The sequence below is a fragment of the Sturnus vulgaris genome, chromosome 3 (assembly GCF_052056855.1).
Source record: "Sturnus vulgaris isolate bStuVul1 chromosome 3, bStuVul1.hap1, whole genome shotgun sequence".
NCBI classification, from domain to species: Eukaryota; Metazoa; Chordata; class Aves; order Passeriformes; family Sturnidae; genus Sturnus; species Sturnus vulgaris.
The window spans coordinates 33,868,193-33,887,211 of NC_142245.1; the positions used below are offsets into that span (position 1 = coordinate 33,868,193).

The 19,019-nt window shown below is 39.8% G+C and overlaps 1 protein-coding gene across 1 annotated transcript in view; it reads left to right on the forward strand.

Moving 5' to 3' along the window:
* The window catches only part of KIF26B (kinesin family member 26B), a 270,762-nt gene that overhangs the window by 168,090 nt on the left and 83,653 nt on the right, over positions 1 to 19,019 (forward strand). The gene's annotated exons all lie outside the window — the stretch shown is intronic.

The following is a 19,019-nucleotide window of genomic DNA, read 5'->3' on the forward strand; positions in this document are numbered from 1 at the left end:
CTACACTAATTCCCCTGCACTGGAGCCACAGTGCTGCTAGGTGGGTGATATCCATTCTGGGTTCTGGGAGTAGTTGTTTCTGTGGCTGTGTATAAACTGCATAGCAGCTGCTTGCTACGGCATATTTTGTGCTCCTGTTCCCTTTGCTTTCCAGACTGGTGTCTTGGTGGCTGCACTGTAATTTGCTTCTGGTTCATGTTTGCTGGCTTTCTTCCAGTACATTTACCTGAACAAAACCTATGCTGATAATGATAAATCGCTCCTTTTTCCTTCTGTCATGTTATTTCCTCCCATTCTGCATAATCATTCCCTCTTAAAATGCTGTTTAGGTGCACACTTATGTTAATGTGATGGAAGAGGTGGGTACATAGTTTGCTGTTGCTTTGTAGTTTGTCTGAGTGGCCCTTCCCTTTTTCCCTCTTACAAGTGGAGAGCCTCGATATTACATCTGGGAATATGAGCATGCAGTTGCTGAGAAAAGCAGTTTGCTTTAATCAAGGTAGTTTCTTATGCAAGCATCTGTGCACGGCTTTTCCATATTCCTTGAATAATAAGCAATGACAATGAATTTGGTGAAAGTTTTTGTTTAGAAAAGAAATTGTATTTTCTAGGACTGCTGAGCATAGGATGGGCTTCAGAACCTTCACTGCTGATTTTGGATACTCACTTTCTTATATTGTGCGGTTCCAGGGTTTCCTTTCTAAGAACAATGGTATTACTTTCATGGCTGTTTAATGCCTGTTTGAAAAGAGACTCCCTCCACATAAGGTTCCCTTCTTTCCTCTGGCCTGGTAGGTGGGCAGAAATGTAGAAATCTGTCATGGTCTCATAAAACTTTAACAAGGATGCATATTCTGACTTGAGTGGGGGAAAGAAGAGTAAACTTGAACCTGTTCCTTGTTATAAGAAGTTGCTACAGAATAGGTGAACAATAGAAGCCATCCTCTCAGGGTCTTACTTTTCTGTGCTTGGAATGGGTTACACATGAATAAAAATTCAGTTGAGGAATAATCAAGGGTGTGTTCTTGGAAAGAGGGGCTCATCTTCCATCTTGGGAGATGAGTACTTCTCAGTACTTTTCCTGATTATTATTTGCACATGTCCCAAGGAAAGGGTCTACACACAGAGACAGAAACATAGCTCTGTCTATTCAAAGCTGATTTGAGCCTTTCTTGTTCCTCTTGCCACTGGTTTCCAGTGGAGAGGGCTTGGGAAGCAGTTTTGCAGTATTTCTAAACAGACCTGTGATTTGCTTCTTCAAAACCATGTACAAGAACAGGCTTCAGGCTTTCCAACTATGTAAGTAAAACTGAAATTTTGCAGCCCACATGATGAAGGACAAATTAATTTTCATTTTAGACTTACTGTCCCAAAACTATTCAGAGTATGTAAGTAGCTAAGAGGTTTTAATGACATGCATGCTTCTTCAAAGCAGTAAATTAAATTAGGTTATTTCATATAGTCATACTAGGGAAAATTAAATTTTTCCACTTTTGCATTAGCAAAAATATGCCTTACCTGGTTTCTGGAAGCCAGTTTCATTGTTCACCTTTTAGGAGTCACCTTATAATTACGACCTGAAGCTTCTATATTTTCATCCAAGTTTCCCATCAGTTTACCTCTGTAGCACAAATTTCATTTTAATATGTCAGAAATAGGTGTGAAGCACAATAAGTAAATAACTTCAGGATAACAATGTAATTTATCTGTCAGACTAGGAAAACTTTAGGTAGAGGTAGTGGAATTTCCAGCTTATTTGCTTTTCATTTTCATCATTTATGTGTTCTGTTCAGTTAGCTTGGGATATGTTTTGATAGGAGTGTGTTAAAAAACAGTTACTTTTCTCAACATTTTTTCTCATATAGTGCTTTCTATAAGGGTGTAAATTTATAAATTGTGAACCCATGTGGAGGAAGTGGGTTCAGGGAAGCTAAATGTTGTTTTCAATATTTTATGTTTTTTTCCTGGTTTGTGTTTAAATAGCATTTTACGAGCAATCTCAGTGTGATAAAAGTCTATTTCACTTCGAGTTTGAGTGGGCTGGGCAATTTCTAATGTGACAATTTGTTACTGGGAATTCTGGTTCACTAGAAGTGGAAGGATGGCTCTTGCCAAGGATTGTGGATTTCTGAAACTCCAGGGGACAGCTGGGCACAGGCTGCCTGGAAGGCAGGCTCACTCCTACAGGGCTGTGAGCCCTGGCACACACACTGGGTGTTACTGGCTTGGTGTCAGCTTGAGAGCTGTCAGTTTTCCCAGGGAGGTGGGTATCCAAGATGTGAAGGATAGGATGTTGGGTACATCAAAGCTTAGACTTTCAGGGTAAATTTACTTTCACAGTTTTCTAAAACAAATTGCAAGCAAACAGTTGCTATTTTATATTTTCACTTCTACTTGAGTTTTCAAAGATTCTACTTCTCGTTGCAAAATTAATGACAATGATTTATTGAAAATTATAGAATTTCTTACCTGCCATGTATAGGCGTATATTTTTTTTAAGTTAAAAAAGTAAGATCTGCCTATCACCTATTAATTTAAAAGTTAATTAGGAGTTCATTTAGGATGGATATGGGTACAAACCCCCACTGAAGCATCTAAACTGACAAAGAGGGTTAGAGAGTATATATTCAGGTTGCATGCTTCATGCCTTTTGTTACATAATGCCTTGCAAATCAAAACTGTGCCAGTCTGGACTTTGAAAGAAGTAATGTTTGAAACCTGAAGTTCAGCCTTACAGAAGCTGGAAGATGATATTAATAATGAAATGGTGGGACTGCATAATCAACATTTTACTTTGATGTTAGATACACCACTGAGCCTAGCAGAAGTACCACATGCCAAAGTGAAATAAGTAAAGGATCAGATTCTTTGTTGCACTCGTTTCCAAATAGGTATTCCTGATGCTAAATAAAAAGGTGTGGCCCAGTTGTAAATATATTAACAGGGTTGCTTTTATGGGTCATAATTTTTCTGTGTACTTTGGATTTACATTTTCTGGTAGAGGGAGATGATCTTGAGTGGTAATGTGGTATCTCCACACTCTTGACAGTTTTCCTTTGGGTTGAGTGACAATCCTGCTCCATAAACTGCAACAGCTTGAGCGTAGTTTTTTCTCTCTCTGCTGTGTTTGGATCGTCATATTCTGAGTAACAGATTGCTTTTAGTGGGTTTATCCGGAGAGAGTGCTACTGTTTTGGGTGGCTGTACGTGATATTTCCCCAAATTTCAGTTTTCTGAAAGATACTCCTGAAGTCTGTTGTATCCTTCCTAACAACAAACCACTAACAGAGCAAAAAGGTGTTCTGTGCATAAATAATGAATTATTCCATGCCTGCACTAAGATGAACTAACTAAGGCCATTCTAGTAAGGTTTGCTTAGATTTGCTCCCCAGTCTGCTTCTCTCTGTCCTCCCTCCACATCCCTTCCATTTTCTGTCAAAAAAAAATCAAAAGTAAACCAATACTTCTGATGAAAATCTGAAATGTTCTTTCTGTGAAAGATGTTGTTTTGCTGAATCCCAGATTTGACATGAAAAACAGCTGGAATGAAAAATTTTCTGCCAGCCTGAATAAATAGGTTGTTTTCAGGTGGCGGGGGTTAGGATAAATGGATGTGGTCTCCATGCTTTCTTTCATTTATTATTTTTCTGTTTGTTTTTTATAAACCTCTTTTACTGAGAGGTATTTGTTATGTTTGGGCAGAGATTAGTTTACTTTTCCTTACATGTGTATACATATATAAAAAATAAATATATTGTGTATGTGCGTGTGTGTGTATTTTTGTTATTTGGTACTTGTTAATCTCAAAATAAAATAGCAATGCTTGGGCACTAAAATGCTCCCTATGCACAAAGTTTCTACCAGAGAGAAGCGAGTCACCATTGAACTTCCTTTAAGTAGTCTTTTTGACCTATTAAAAGAACAACTGTAATTTGTAATTCTGTTTACTTTTTATTTTTCTGGAGCAGCAGCAGTCTTGACTGCAGGGCCCAGACCTGTTCTGCTAAATTATGTGTAAATCCAGATGAGAAAAGCCCTGTTTCTGTCCAGACCATTTATCATTTATTATTTATTTATACATCTCACTGTAGGAAAGAGGAGCAGAGAGATGGGAAGCAAGAAGGAACAATGAGGTATTATTGGTCATCTTGGTAATGATGTCCTCAACCCATCAGCAGTGTAATATTAGATGCCCCTTCTCAAGCTGGTGTAGAAGAGATTATTAAAAAGTAAATAATGGATAATGCTGCAGGTGCTCCTGAGAGGCCCTTCCAAAGTGTAGGACAGGGTAGGAGGTGGCACAGGGAGGGGATTTTGAGAGTCTAGTGAGTGAATGAGAGATGTGGTTGCTGGTAGCTCATCAAGCACGGGGCTGAGCATGGAGTGTGGCTGGGAGGGACCTTCAGTGGGAACCAAGTCACAGCCCAAGGGCAGGAGTAGCAGCAGGATACTGGCAGTTTATGAAAACCCAGCCCAACTTGCAAGATATGTTCTGTATTTCACTTCCCTGCCAACCATCTTTAAGGTTTCTCCAGAAAGAAAGAGAAGTTCTCTTTCCTTTGTAAATCAGAGATCCTTCCTTTGTAAAGCTTCATCTTTCAGGTGTATAGGGGCAAAAGTCAGTGGATAGATGACAAAAGTGATTTTAAACCCTCTACCACAGAAAACAATTTCTTAGGTGAGAGCTGGTTCTTTTCCCCCAAAGTTACCATGGCTACTGAAAGGTGGGAGGATGACCCCTTGAGGCATTTAAAGGAGACATATGTGTTCATCTTTGTTGTCAACATGATTGTTGTACAAATTAGTTAGTTCCACTTGGAATGAAATCCAGGTGGCCTTTTGCCCTCCAGTCAGAATTGCTCAGAACTGTGTTTTTCCTCGTGAATTGTACTGTTTGGACCTGGTGGAAGCTTTCTTGCACTTTGCCTACATTCCTGCTAGATGGGATTTTCTAGGAGGAGTTTTAAGCTCAAGCTGCTTTAAGTAAAAGGTGAAATTACTAGAATCCGGAGGAATTGCTGTTAACAAAAATCTCTTACCTTTGTCAATCATGTTTTTGATGAACATTTAGTTTGCCTTTCTCTAAGTAAAGCTTATTCTGGATGTGGAAGTACCAACCCAGGCATGTCAGAAGCCTGTCAGAGATTGCATTTTGGTTGACTTGGTGGTGTAAAGTTTATTTTAGTGTGTACTTTAAAGAAATTTGCATGCTCTTATGTTTTCCATGATGTAACTGTTGTTTCTTCTTTTTGTGAAACTTTGAAAAGCTGCTTCTTCAAGGGAACTGGGAGCATTAGAAGTGTTCCACTAATGTAGGCACCTGTCTTTCTCTTAACTCCTTTGTCTCTGCTGATTTCCTATTAAAAAAGCCATCTTTCATACTAGCAGACATCTTCCTCTTCACTGGTTGGGAGAGTGATGTGGAAACTGCAGCAGAGAAAATGAGGTTTTCTAGAGAGTAACTTAGTCCTTAAGTGAAACTCTTTGCTTTGGGAAAAGACTTGTGTCCTAATCTGAGTACCAGAAATGGGTGATGGCAAATATGGACAAGAGACTGTTGCTCATTAAATTCCGTTTTTTCCACTCAAAAAATACTGAAAATGGTGTTTCTCCCTATAGTGACATCCTCCTAAGTGTATTCAGAAATTGTACGGATGAGCTTGTGAGCACAAGAGGTGGCTGGAGGAAATTTCCAGGTGGAATTGGAATGGACAGAAAAAATATGAAAAAGGCTGTACCTCAACTCACTTTGATGACATTTTTTATTTCTGTGTTAGAAGAATCAATCTTTTCTGTATTTCTCTTATGGAACATTCACCTGGGAAAAGAGCTATAAAGTCTAGTTTTGTATTGTTTACCTTGGTCTGTTTTGATGAATTTTTCTGTTAACATTGGTGAACAAAAGGAAAATTAGCTTGCTCAAATCACTTCAGGCTGGTGATACTAGGTTTTGTATGTTTCTAAGTGACTTTATTTATCCAGCACTCTCTGCATTGTCATATGATTTTATGCCCAGCAATCTGTAAGTTTTATGACAGTTGACTGTTCTTGCTTCAAGTCACTTAGTGGCAGGAATGACCATAATATGTGGGCTCCTACTTGGCTATGGGCCTTATACCCAAGGCTCACATTGGTCAATTAACTTGACTGTATTAATGTTGATAACCTAATGAAGTACAGAAACCTTTACTCCTGTTCCACAGTAAGCATACTTTCAAAATATTCTCATATTGTTGAAACAGTTTGACAATACAGTGGCCACATATTTTAAAATCTCTTAAACTTTGAAGGACATGCAATTTGAATGAAAATTACTGGATATTTCTAGGATATAAAAACATTGGTTTTAATATTGATCTCACAGTTTTTCTGAGATATTTTATTTTTATTTACTTTTCTTTTTAATTTAGGTGGTGCTGCTAGTTGGTATTTTGGAGCACTTTGATAGTTCCGATTAATAACTTCCATTTCCTTTTTAAGACTTCAAGTAGTACCTCCCAAAATGTCCCCTTCTTCCCTGCTCTCTCCTCTACATCTCATCTCATGAAATTAATTTTTAAATTCATGATCAGGAGATGAATATAAATCATGAAAATCAAGATAACAGAAACTGAAAATTTCAAGAGTATTTCTCAGACAATGCTGAAGAGGGAGTTTAAATACTGGATAGTTTGCTAAACCCAGGACCTTGGTGAGTTTTCTGAGATGTTAGGCAAGTAACAGCCACTGTACTTTGAGCAGTCAGCTGTAGACCTTATTACAATTCTTTTTTTCTTTAAAATTTCGTAAAGTTCTTCTCCTCCCAGCCTTTTCCTTTTGTGTTTGACTCGTCTCAGCATGTGTCAGAGAGCAGTGGTGCAGGCGGGCTGGTGACACTGCAGGAGGCTCTGCTGTAGCACTGCTGGAACATCATGGGCTAATGATTTGTCTGAGCCTCTTGGTTCAACTGCAAGGTCATTCTGCTTTCTCTTATTCTAAAGGTCTGCCTCATTTCTCTGCTACAGCGTTGACTTCAATGGATAACTGGCTCAGCTGAGTAAGAGCCAACGTGAACTGCATCTTAATATGGAGAATACCATTAAAATGTAGCTCCTCTTATTCACTTATTCTCCCCATTTTTTACCTTTTCCTTTAGGATTCAAACCCAGTTTTGGGAATATATCTCTATTTCATTTATCCACTTTTTTTTTTTGCTGTTATGAGAAGCATGTATCTCCATGTTTCCAGTCATTATATTCCTATGCTTTTCCTTTATGCCACCATTATTGCCACCTTAGGATGTGATTCGTGTTGCTAGCTTAGGTGATCACTGCCCTTCTGATCCAGGCTGGTCATATGTATTCCTCTCATGGAGAAATTGAAAGAATTGGGCTGAATTGCCCACGAGATGTACCTCTCTTTTTCAGTTGATGACAGAGGTAACATAGACAGCTGCCTTAGAATGAGGTATCTGTGTTTTGGCTGACTCAGGTAAGGTGAAATGAATCTCTCACTGAGTAGGAACAGAGGCTCTTGTGTTCTGCTCAGAAGCTTTAATAGGAAACCAGCTATTGTGAGATACAAGGAACAAGGTGCTTGCAGAAAGTTCTAGGTACTTTGACCTCTCCTCAGACAGAAGTCTGCATCCTCTGCTTTCCACTGTATGGCACCCAGGTCTAGTTGAGCAGACCTGCGTGCAACTGAGCAGGCAGCATAAAACAGACAGACCGTGGGAAAGGACCAAGCAGACCTTTCCACATTTGGCCTTAGGCAAATGGAAGCGAAGTTAAACTGCTCTTTGTTGGGTAAAGGAGTGGAGATGTTCAGTTGTAGCTCTGTCAGGGTGGTTCTGTTAAGCTGGTCATAAAGTTGGATTAGGCCACCCCTGTTAGATTAGAGCCTCTGGCCCTTGGATGCCAGATTTTCATTGTCTGTGGTGTTACCTACAAATCCCTGCCAGGGAGGACTCCTTCCCAGAAGTTTAGGTGGTGTGGCTTGGGGTTTGGAAGCATTTCATTAGTGGATCTGGATTCCTGATAACCAAATGACATTTTGTTTTCCAAATGTAAATAGACTTCCTTTTCTGTATTGTTCCCAAAATGATTAGCAGTTAAATTATTTTTCATTGGATAGTGAGATATGAAATACCAGTATTAAAGTAATACTTCAATGTTCTTGTTTTTCATTATGAAAGAATCTTTTCTATATAGTAAAGGGAAAAAAAAGTTTGACTAAATCATTGACCTGTTTGACATGAAAAATCCAGAGGTATTTCCATATATTTTTAAGGCCTGTGAGGCTCAAAACCTCTCTTGTAGCACTCAGAAGTGAGAGGTGGAATGGGTGCACCTGTGATGGGTGTGGATGGACAGGTGTATGTGTAATTCTCATTATACATGAGGTGTGTACATTTGCATCTATAAACATATAGGTGTATATATGTGTGTGTGTGTATTCATCGCCTCTTCCTCAACAGTGCAGTGGAAATTTAAAGTAAAAAGCTATAAACGGAGTTTTTGAGCAAGTTATCTGAAAAAAATTCTAAGACTAACTGGCTATAGCTTGCTTTTTTAAATAAATAAGCAGATTTTTTTAAAGATGACTCAGCATTCCCTTAAGATATTGCCATTAACCTCACAGATTTTAATCCAGACTAATATCCTTTTCCTTGCTTGTTTCAATCTTCCAATGCAATACAGTGCATTATATTTTTTCTCCTATGTGGTGATTGAAAATGTTTATACAAATAGTAGCATTTTACATAAAATTCTCTAGGTGTGTGTGAGGCTCTATTGTGTTTCTGTAGATCCCAACAGTGTTCACCTCTACTAATTGCTGCTGGATTTTTCCACAGATCTGTGCAATTGACAGTGCTTATACTGAAAGAGAGACAGAAAAAGATGTGCTGGCAAAGGGGGATGTATATTAAAATATCAGGAGGAAAGCTGTACAATAACTTTTACAGCATCACATACCCCATTACAGAAACACAGATGTGAGAAACCTTAAAAACTGTTGATCCTTTCTTCCCTGCCCTTTCCCCACGAAAAAATATGATATATGTACTTCAGACCATATGGTGTGAGAGTAGTTATCTTTGCTTTAACCCCTTCTTTCCAACATTTGGTATTACTGGAGTTTCCTCCAAATAGAAATCTTGTTTTGCAATAGGAATCTATTCTTGACTAGCTTGGCTGCAGCACCTGAGCCCAGATTCTGAAAGCAGCATGACTAGTATGAAGCTGCCCTCCCTTCCCTACCCACCCCTAATAAAATACCCTAAATATTGCACATTGTCAGCTCTGAGGAGCAGTGGTGAGGTCGTGCTGGCATGAGCTCCAGCAGAGGCACCAGGGGCCACACAGAAGGAGAGGGCATCACCCTGGCTGACAGCAATGTGTGCACGTGTGGTGAGCACAGGGAGGCCCAGGGGGCTTTGGGGAAATGGAATACCAGCTCAGGGGAGGAAATGGGATTCCCCCAGGGCCTCCTAGTCTGTGAGCACAGGGAATCATGAATCTCCTCAGATGGGAAGGAATTATTCATCATAAAGACTATTATGCTGTGCAAGGCATTGCTGAAACAGAACACTGCCATGCTATTTCCTATCTTATCAGGGTATATTAATAATGCAGTAGTAATAATAGAAGTACAAATTAAAAATAACTGGATGGGCAGATAAGCAGAGTTCTTGAGATTAAGGCTGTTGGGAATTGCTTCAGTTAATTGCAGAGCAGCAAACAGAGGGAAATTTGCCTTTATTATTTTCTTATTCTTCATTTTATCTCTGAGAGCATTATTTCTAGGGCTTTACATAGACACTAATAGGCAGAATATTTCCTCAAGAATTCAGACTGTTCTTTTTTATCTCTAAAGAAATGAAGTACCTTTTGCTAATGTATCTAATTCTGTTGGGATTAATAACGCTGAATAAGAAGAGTATTCTGATTATTAGCCTTCCTCAATCCTTATCTCCTATCTTTTTCTCCTCCCACTCCCATTCCACAGTATAAAGGCAGACAAGACACTACAAGTGACAGATACTCAGGCTTCAGGACAAATGGATGCAATTGTTCCCCAGAGGTTTGTAAGATCCTTCTGGATTGCAGTGGCGTGAAATCCCTAGAGTCCCTGAATCTCTTGAGGTGTAAGAGGTGGGTTGGGCAAAGAGAAATGTGAGTATCTGGTTCTCTGGATGATTGTGCTGCCCCCAAGTAATTTTTTGCACTACCTAGGTCAGTCACTGACCTGTCAGGGCTCTATGAGATTTTGTGACCTCTGTATGATTCTTTACCATAGAATTAAAATAATGACTCAGAACTACACTTCGATCCCTTGCTGGGTACCAAAATGTGCCTTATGTAGGGCATGAGACTGCTGTCACTTTGATTTCAAGTCTTCTATGCTAAGCAATTGTCAGGACACTCAAATCCTGCTCTCAGTGAAATAGGACTGAAGCTAGTGCAATGCACAGTCATTTCACACAGCTGCATCCAAGCAGCACTGGCCCACTGAGAGATAAACCTATCAAGGGAAGACCATTTGACAGAACACCCAATACATTGATGGAGCAGCAGCTTAGCAAAGAACTGCACCCTCACAGAACAAGTCTTTTTCCCCCCTTATTGTTGAGGTTCTTTTTTCCCTGTGAAATAGAAGACTATTCACCAAATTCTCTGTCCCCCTTGTAAATCTTTTAAAAATACACTACTAAGTAAACATGTTCATTACTTAGTCCAGATTGAAATCACCTGACAAGATGGATAAAGCAGAGCTGTAGTGTGGGAACAGCTGGACTGGAAGCACAGGTCTGCTGGATAATTAAAGAAAAATTACTAAATTAATTATAATTGTATGTTTTGTACCGATCACAACCAGCTGAATAAGATGTTCAGAAGGGAGTGTGTGCTCTTGGGCTGGAAAACCACCATTGAGGAATGTGCCAACTTGGACAAACAGTCTGTGTGTGAGTGGGCACGGGTATACGATTTGGCTGCATAGTTGGATCTGCCTGTGTAACCTCATAGAAGAGCTAATAAAGAAAATGGAGTTAGTGTGGCAGCCAGTACTGACCCGTGCTTTCTCAGTCGCCACAAATGGTGCCCCATGCGAGGACTACTTGGAATCTGGTGATGACTCTCTAATCCAATGGTGAAACTAAATGTCCACAGCCTTCAGTCAGAAGGCTGACAGCCCCGTTGAAGGGAGGAGTTGTGGGGCAGTCTGCCTCACAAGAACATAAGCTTTGTTTATCTGTTTTGCAATGGCTTTTGCATGCTTCTTGCTATAAACTTTTGGATGCTAAAATTATTCAGCTGATCGTGATCCGTACAAAAGATACAATTTAATTAATTTAGTCATTGTTCTTTAATGATCCAGCAGACCTGTGCTTCCAGTCCAGCTGCTCCCACACTGTAGTAACTTGCTCTCAACACCTTAATCCTTACAGCACTGCTGCCCATCCGTGCCCCTCATCATCTCCTTGGAGGAGTGTTTTCATCTTCCCCCTTACTGGCTGAGACAAATGCACACAGCCCTTATATTGCAACATGCTTACTTGTTTGGATGTAAATTATTATAGTCCAATTTTGTAATGGTTGTTCAAAAGTCCAGCTGGTAAAAAACTCTAACCATGAACTGTTAAGGACTTGTAATTGATTTTATTTTGATACTTTTTGGAGACTTGACCTTTTATACTTCAAATGAGCTATATGTTAGTAAATTGCGGAAATGCAACAAATAACTAAGATCTGAATCAGAAGATGAATTGGGTACTTGCCATGTAAATGTTACCATCTGAAGTGAATTTCTTTAGAGCTAGATATCAATGCAGATTTTTGAATAAAAAGCAAAATATGTAAAGCTCTGTAAGGCTGACTGCTTTGAGAAACTCTATGAACCAAATTCAGCTATGACTCTTACAAGCAGAAGGCAAATACTGTTTCATGAATGCCACATTTCTGCTGCTGGGTTTTCAAGAATGGAAGTATAAATTGTATCTTGCTTTTGTCTTGCTCTGCAAGCCTAGGAAGATGTTTGCAGATCTGCTGCCCTTGTTCCCACCCAAGAACACCACTCGTGAGAGCAACATGTGTAGTAACTGGAGTTTAAGGATTATTTAGGACAGCAGTTGTCACACAGTGGGCAAAAGTCCCTTGGCAACTGCTTGTTACTGTGTGGGAACATACAGGAATTCTGTTCTTTCCCTCCTCAGATTGATGATATGCTGGAGAAATCAAATTTTGCAAGAGGCCATGAGAGCCGGTTTCGTTTTAATGTTTTTTATTGTATCCCAGAATGGAAACAGAATGCAGAGATAGTTTATTAAAAGAGGATTTTTTAACACCTGATGTTTTCAAAATTCAGACAGGTAGAGATTCAGAGCCGTGGAAGGAAGGCTGTTGGTGGTCTCCCAATGAATAGACAAATAGATCAGGAAAACCAGCATGTGAATTAGCAGTCTTGACTGAGAGCCCAAGATTAAACAGGCACTCACAATGAACAATCCTTTTGCCCCTTGAAATGGCCCTGGTCAAATACAGCTGAGGTATGTTAATAGGTAAACTGATCTGGATACAGTTGGTTGCAGTACCTGGTCTGTTTAGAGAACAAAATTGTCAACATTGCAACTTCCTAGTTTTTAAGTCACTTCATTAAAAAAAAAGACAACAAACAAAAAAAACCCCAAATAAATCTTCATTTATGCACATTGGGCAGGCTGACCCAGCAATCATACCTTTGGTTCACATCCCAGCCTAGGCATGCAAAAGTCAAACAAAAACACCTCTGTCATGCAGTGATGCCTTTTAATTTGCACAAACCAAATAGCTGCCAGAGATCCCATCACTTCCAAGAGTACCCAGGATGAGGTGGAAGAATGAGGATTGTAGACTGGCAAGAAGAGCTTCATATTAAGTGAGATGTTAATTTGCATTTGATGCTATTGAGCTTGAAAATAAGGGCTGTTTTAACCCCATAGTGTAAGAATGCTTTTGCTTGTGCTTCTTTCCTCCCATAAGGAAGCCAATTTATCTCTGTGTTACTGATCTTAGATAAGACAGATAAGGAAAAGTGAATCTTCCTGTCAATTCAGACTGAAAAAATCCCCAGCTTTACTCCCACTTCCATCTTGACATGCCTTTGTCATCATGGTTCAGATCTGGTCCCTTTGAAGAATTTCTTTTGAGAAGATGTTAAAAATGTCACAAAAGAATGAAGGAGGACAAGTAAGAATGAACTGGAAATTCTTAGACCTTGCCTGACTGAGAGTTTTGCCTTCTCAGAAAATACACAACGCTGTAGATAAATCATTATTGCAGATGAAACAACGACTTTTTTGATGTTACTTGTGATTCATGGGTTTTCTTTCCTTTGAATTGCCAGTTGGGACAATGCTAAAATAATTTAACTGATAATGGGAAGGTAGTGTAATTTCCTATAAATCAGATACAGAATGCAGTTTAGAGGTTAAGGTAGTGTATTGTGATTATGGAGAGTTCCTTCAAAATAATTCTTCCTTTTCTTTGACCATGTGAGTTTTTTCCTCTGTATTTAATACAGTGAATGATGATGTGCAGAAGGCAGATAGGCTAAACAAAGGAGACTGACAGGAGTAGTATCAAAAGTGTAAATGGAGGTGCACAGGGACCAGTGTGCTGTGCTCATCTTTCTTTTGTTGTTGTTTTCAGCTACTTCATATCACAAATACTCAACTCTTTCATGCTTTTTTTTCTTTTGTTTGGTCACAGAGAGGTTACGAGGATGTTTCTGATGTATTTACATTGATTCTGCTTTAAGCCTGTGAATATTGTTCTCACAGGATGTTCATTGCTGTATGCCTCTGCCAGACAAAGAGAAATAATTTCCAACTGAAAGATTAGGTGCTTCTAAGGACTAGCCTTTTAGAATAGTGTCTGCAGTCAGAAAGACTAATTGTCCAGATGATAGACATGCATGGTTGCCTTTCCTCTTTATGCAGCCGTGATTGAGACACGATCAGTGTGCTGCTGGCCTTTGCAATGGATAATTTTGTTAGAACAATGTCCTTCAGGAAAGACTTTTATACAGCAAGGATGACAAGGTGGCAAATTGCTTACAAACCCCAGACCTAGAGGCTTCTCTTTCTGAAAGCTGCCAGCCCACAGTACAGCAGTGAAACGAAGCTGGAATTCAATACCTGTTTATGCTGCTTTAAAAACTGTCACTTTTTTTTTTCCTAAACGTTTTGCTTATTTTCTCAGAACACTTGTTTTCATAGGTCCAACAGGTTTGAGAGGCCCAGAGTACATAAAAACAGAACAGGATCAAGTATGGATTGCTTGTCCTTACACGAATAACAAGAGAAGTGATCACCTCCTAATGGAGTGAAATTTCACTCCTAATGGAGTGAAATATCTTCTTTCCATTCCATTTCTGATATACAAATTTTGCCAGCAGCCTCCTGCCTTATAGGTTTTTGCTTTTTATCTTTTCTATTTTTTCTATTTTTTTCTGTTAACTGACATCAGCTGCCAAATTCTATCCCATTGAATTTCTTAGACACTTCACAGTAGTTGCACCAGTGTGTATTTTGAGGTGTGCTGGTTTTCTGATTTGTGTATCTTCTGAGGTATTTCATGGTGAAAGGGCCCTTGTTCTAATTGCTTACAGTCTCATAAACAGAAATAGTCTCTGCAGTGAAATGAAGAGGCAGGGCATCTTTACCACAATGGATGAGAGATCTGAAAGGATTTATAGTCTCATTTTATTTCATTAATGACTTTGATATTTAACTCTTCCAGCCTGCCCATTTTACTGTCTCTAGTTTTCTGGACTGCAATACCACTCTTACACTGCAGAATTCAGCCCCTCACTACAACTTGCCCCTCATTGACTTATGCCTTCACTTCCAAAACATGACCTATTCATGCTCCTCTGTTTCTGCCCCTTTTTCATCCTCCAACATTCGTCTTAAAGCTGCCTTCCATGTTGTCTTCCTTTTTTCTGAATCTGACTTTTCCTTTTACACCAGTCTGTGTCTTCACTCCCATGAGTTTCCCCCAGCAGTCCTACCAACCATACTCCAATAAAAATGGAGGAAGATGCCTGAAACACAAGAAGACAAGAGTGAGGAGGTCAAGGCAAAGTTCTTTGAGGTCAGGTCTGCTGATCTATGCTCACATCTGCTAAAGATCTAGTAGGAGATTGTGCCTGATACATCATGTCTAACTATTTTTATAGATGGAAGAAGTAGAACTTAGTTTCACTCTGGCTATGTGAAGAGGCATACAAAAGAACTGTAATTGATGCAGATGCCATTGCTGCAATATCAAATGTCTGTATTTGCTGGTATTTGAGATGCTGCTTGCCAGAAGCAGCATCTTAACAGAATTACTATAGACAGAACCTTCACATTCTCTTCCCTTCTGCTCAGGTAAAGCTGCTGTTCACAGTGTGGGCCAGGGTGGTGCTACCAGCTCCCCATTACCCTCCCTTCCTGACCTTTCTCTACTGCCTTCTAATGTGAGGATCTGCTACTATTGCTCCCATAATGCTTTTTATTTCTGCTGATGCCATGAGCTTTATTGTACCTTTAGGAAGTATTTGTATGTTATGAATTATATTTTACTCCCACACTGCTTTCTCTTTTCATAAACAAGTCTTAACAAAAATCTCTGCATTGGGCAGTTACGTATAAATTTGATCCCTTTGTTTTCTTCAGAGGGAGGATAAGGTAAATGATGGATTGCATTAATAAAAAAATGTGTATTGCTGCATGTAAACTGGTCCCTTATGGTACAGTATGCCTCTCTTCAGTCTGTATCAACAATGTATTGAACAAGGAATTCATTTAGAAAAGGAGGGAAATATCACCTAGCCTGAAAGCTCAAGTATAGAGTTAGTACAAAGTAAGGTTTAGTGAAACATACAAGCACTTCTTTGTCTGAAAACTGTTCCAAGGAGAAAAGGCCAGAAACAACCCACCAGGAATGTGGAAACTTCAGGACCATAAATGTAGAATCCCTTTTTCATTTTAACAAAGACTGTGGCTAGAGGTGTGCTCATTATTTTTTAGTATACTTGCCCAGAAAGCAACTCAAAAGCTAAATAGGCTGTTCTGGCTTATGCACACAGTGGGGCATGGCAGAGTTCTCATGCTTTCCTGTTGAAAATAACTGTAGGTGTTGTGTCAGGATGCATGCTAGTAATCCTAGAGCAATCCCATGTAAATCTTGGCTCTCCTATCCCATCCCTCCACCCAAGAGAACTGTTGTCATGTGAAATTCAAGTCCTCCTGAAATGACTTACCATGTCTGTTACATCATGTTCCTGTTTGCAAGTCTCTGGAGGTTATCAGCACCATTAATTAACGTGTCATGGATATTCTAGAAGTTAACATCACAAATCAAAGTGTACTTATACTACCTTTTTAGAAGTCAGAGAGTTAGAAATGCGTACATATTGAAGCAAGAAAATCCTCATCATTCAGCGAAAAAAATAACGCTGGATTTTCTGTCATTAAAGTGACATTTACTGCTGTAAATAATAGTGACTGCTAAAATATCTTGACTTCCCCAGTGTACAAATCAACCAAACATGGATTAACTAGTTCTCTCTGATGTGGTTTACACTAATCCAATATCCTCTGATAACAGGAGAAGGCCTTTAATTAGAACGCTTTGGTTTCTCTTCTGTGGCTTCTCAGAAAACACCCTTTAGCTTTAGTCAAGTAAACTTTAAAATTCTATTACCTGAATTATGCCTAGGGTCATCTGTGCAGGGCTTTTGCTGGGACCCTGGGGCTGGATGCATGTGACTCAAAATTAACTTGAACACTACCAGAAACAAGATGTACAGATTGCTCCTTCCCTTTCCTCAGACTGGAAAGTCTGCAGATGGGTAGTTCTGCCCCATATTCTCAGTCTCTCATATACTTCATTTCACATGGGAACGACATTAGGCATAGTGGGGGTTCCAGCAGCTCCTGACCTTCCTTGTTTTAGCACTATCTTCTGTTCCTGGTTGCAAGAGCTGCAGGGTTCTTCTCTCGTGCTTTCCATGGTCCTGCTGGCAGCCGTTGCTTTTGCCTGAGAGTTTTTGGAGTGGGGCACGCTCCTGCAGCAAGTCCTTTGGTCTTGGCATGCCTTTATCACAATGATCCCATTTGGGTCTGTTCAGTAGGAATACAGATTTTCCATGGGAGCCCCCTGTGTCATAGGTACTGTGAGAATGTTGGATTCAGAAGCTCAATGACTTTGTTGTGCTGTCGCAGAGAAATACAGAAACCAAATTGCTCTCTGAGGCTGACAGGCAGACAGACTGGCAGCAGCCACCTGAGTTGATTGGTTTCATTTTCATCTTTTAGCAAAAACCAAGATTAAAGTTATTAAAGGTGACAGTACTAGAGTCCAGGTTCTTTGGCAGTATCTGCATTTTCAGCTTTTCTGGGTGTCATTATGTTCCTCAACCTTTTAGCAGTTTACTCTCTGATACTGTCACATTTGCTGCTTCTGCCCCTTTTGGTCATCAGATTTATAGCAAAATTATTAGGGGTTGGAGAAAAAGAGATGGGGAGACAAAAAAAGAGGCTGAGCAGGGGAATCAGTAGTAAGGTACTTTAGTAGAATACAGGTGGGCTGGTGACTGAATCGCTTAAATGAAGTTTTTGTGTAACAAAGCAGAAAACTTTCCATCAACATGAATGCCTGAAATACCTCTGAGTTCTTGTGAGGATGGGGAAATACTTAGTGCCTTAGAGCTAATATATTCTCAAGAACCTCAGAAAGTAAGTCTTACATAACTATTTTTTTGGATTTTTAGGATTTTCAGTGTGTGCAATTAGCTGAGCCCTTTGAAGGTTGGTGCTTCCAGAAACCAATTTTTCTTCTATTTAGGAATTCTGTAGACTTTCTGCACTTTGTGGGAATCAACAGTTGGTGAAGGAGCACCTCAGCAGGGCTGCAGTGCCAGAGAGGGGACAAACAGTCACAGTTTTAGTGGGGTTTAAGATTTAAGCAAGGTTGTCAAGTCTCCTATGATGCACATAGGACTGGCTGTGGTTGCACCTCATCTCAAGCTCCCCTGCAGCCAAAACTACATCTCCCAGTTTCAAAGCCGGGTGATGTGTCCTCCTCAGCTTTCTGCCCTGCTGACTGATGTTCTAACTAGCTGTGCCTTGGGCCAAGGAGGAGGAGTGGTGAATCTGGAGCAGGCCACGTTTCCTGGACTAGCTCTGGGCTCCTGGACCATGAGTGGATGTGCAGCTGTCCCCTGCACACAGCATGCTGGTACGTGACTCGCACACGGAGTTTCGTCTACCGGAACAGGAGGAGGATGAATCCAGCCTGACCTCTGCTTCTGACTCCCTCAACAGACATTTTACACCCTCAAGAGGTGCATCATACCCGTGTGGGTTTTCTCTTGACTACCTAAGCACACAGTCAGAGTCCTTCACCACACAGACCAGCCTTCTACATCATTGTGAAATTGGCTTTGCTGCAGAAAAGTAATGATTTAAGCAGCTGGGAATCATAGAAAGGAGGAAGAGTGAGAAGGGAAAAAGAAGTTACATCTCTGCCTTCATGGACATTTTTGAAGACTATCTCGGGCAGAAAAATATTTATTTGATACACAGTAATTTTGCAGTGTAAACAATCATTTCAGATGAAATCATGCTAAAAATTACCTCTCCATTTTTTACTTTTCTTTTTTTTGCTTTTCTTTTTTCTTTTTAAAATACATTTGGAACATTTTTGGAAGGCTGTGTTTAAAAGTATGGAAACTCACAGCTTGGGGGAGAGAACATTGATTTTATCATTTTCTAAAGAAACATACATCCACAGACAGAAGCCAAGTCACTGAAATAGTCTGTGACAAATGGCTGTGATCCAGAAAAGTCTATGTAATTAGATTAGCCTTTGGCCTGGCAAACACTTCATAAAGTTCCATTAATACAATGTGAGAGAGCTAGTAAAATAAAGAGGAATTTATCATGGGCCGAAATGGGAACAAAACCAAAACAACCCTATTCTTTTTTAATTTCACGGCAGTGAATCCACTGG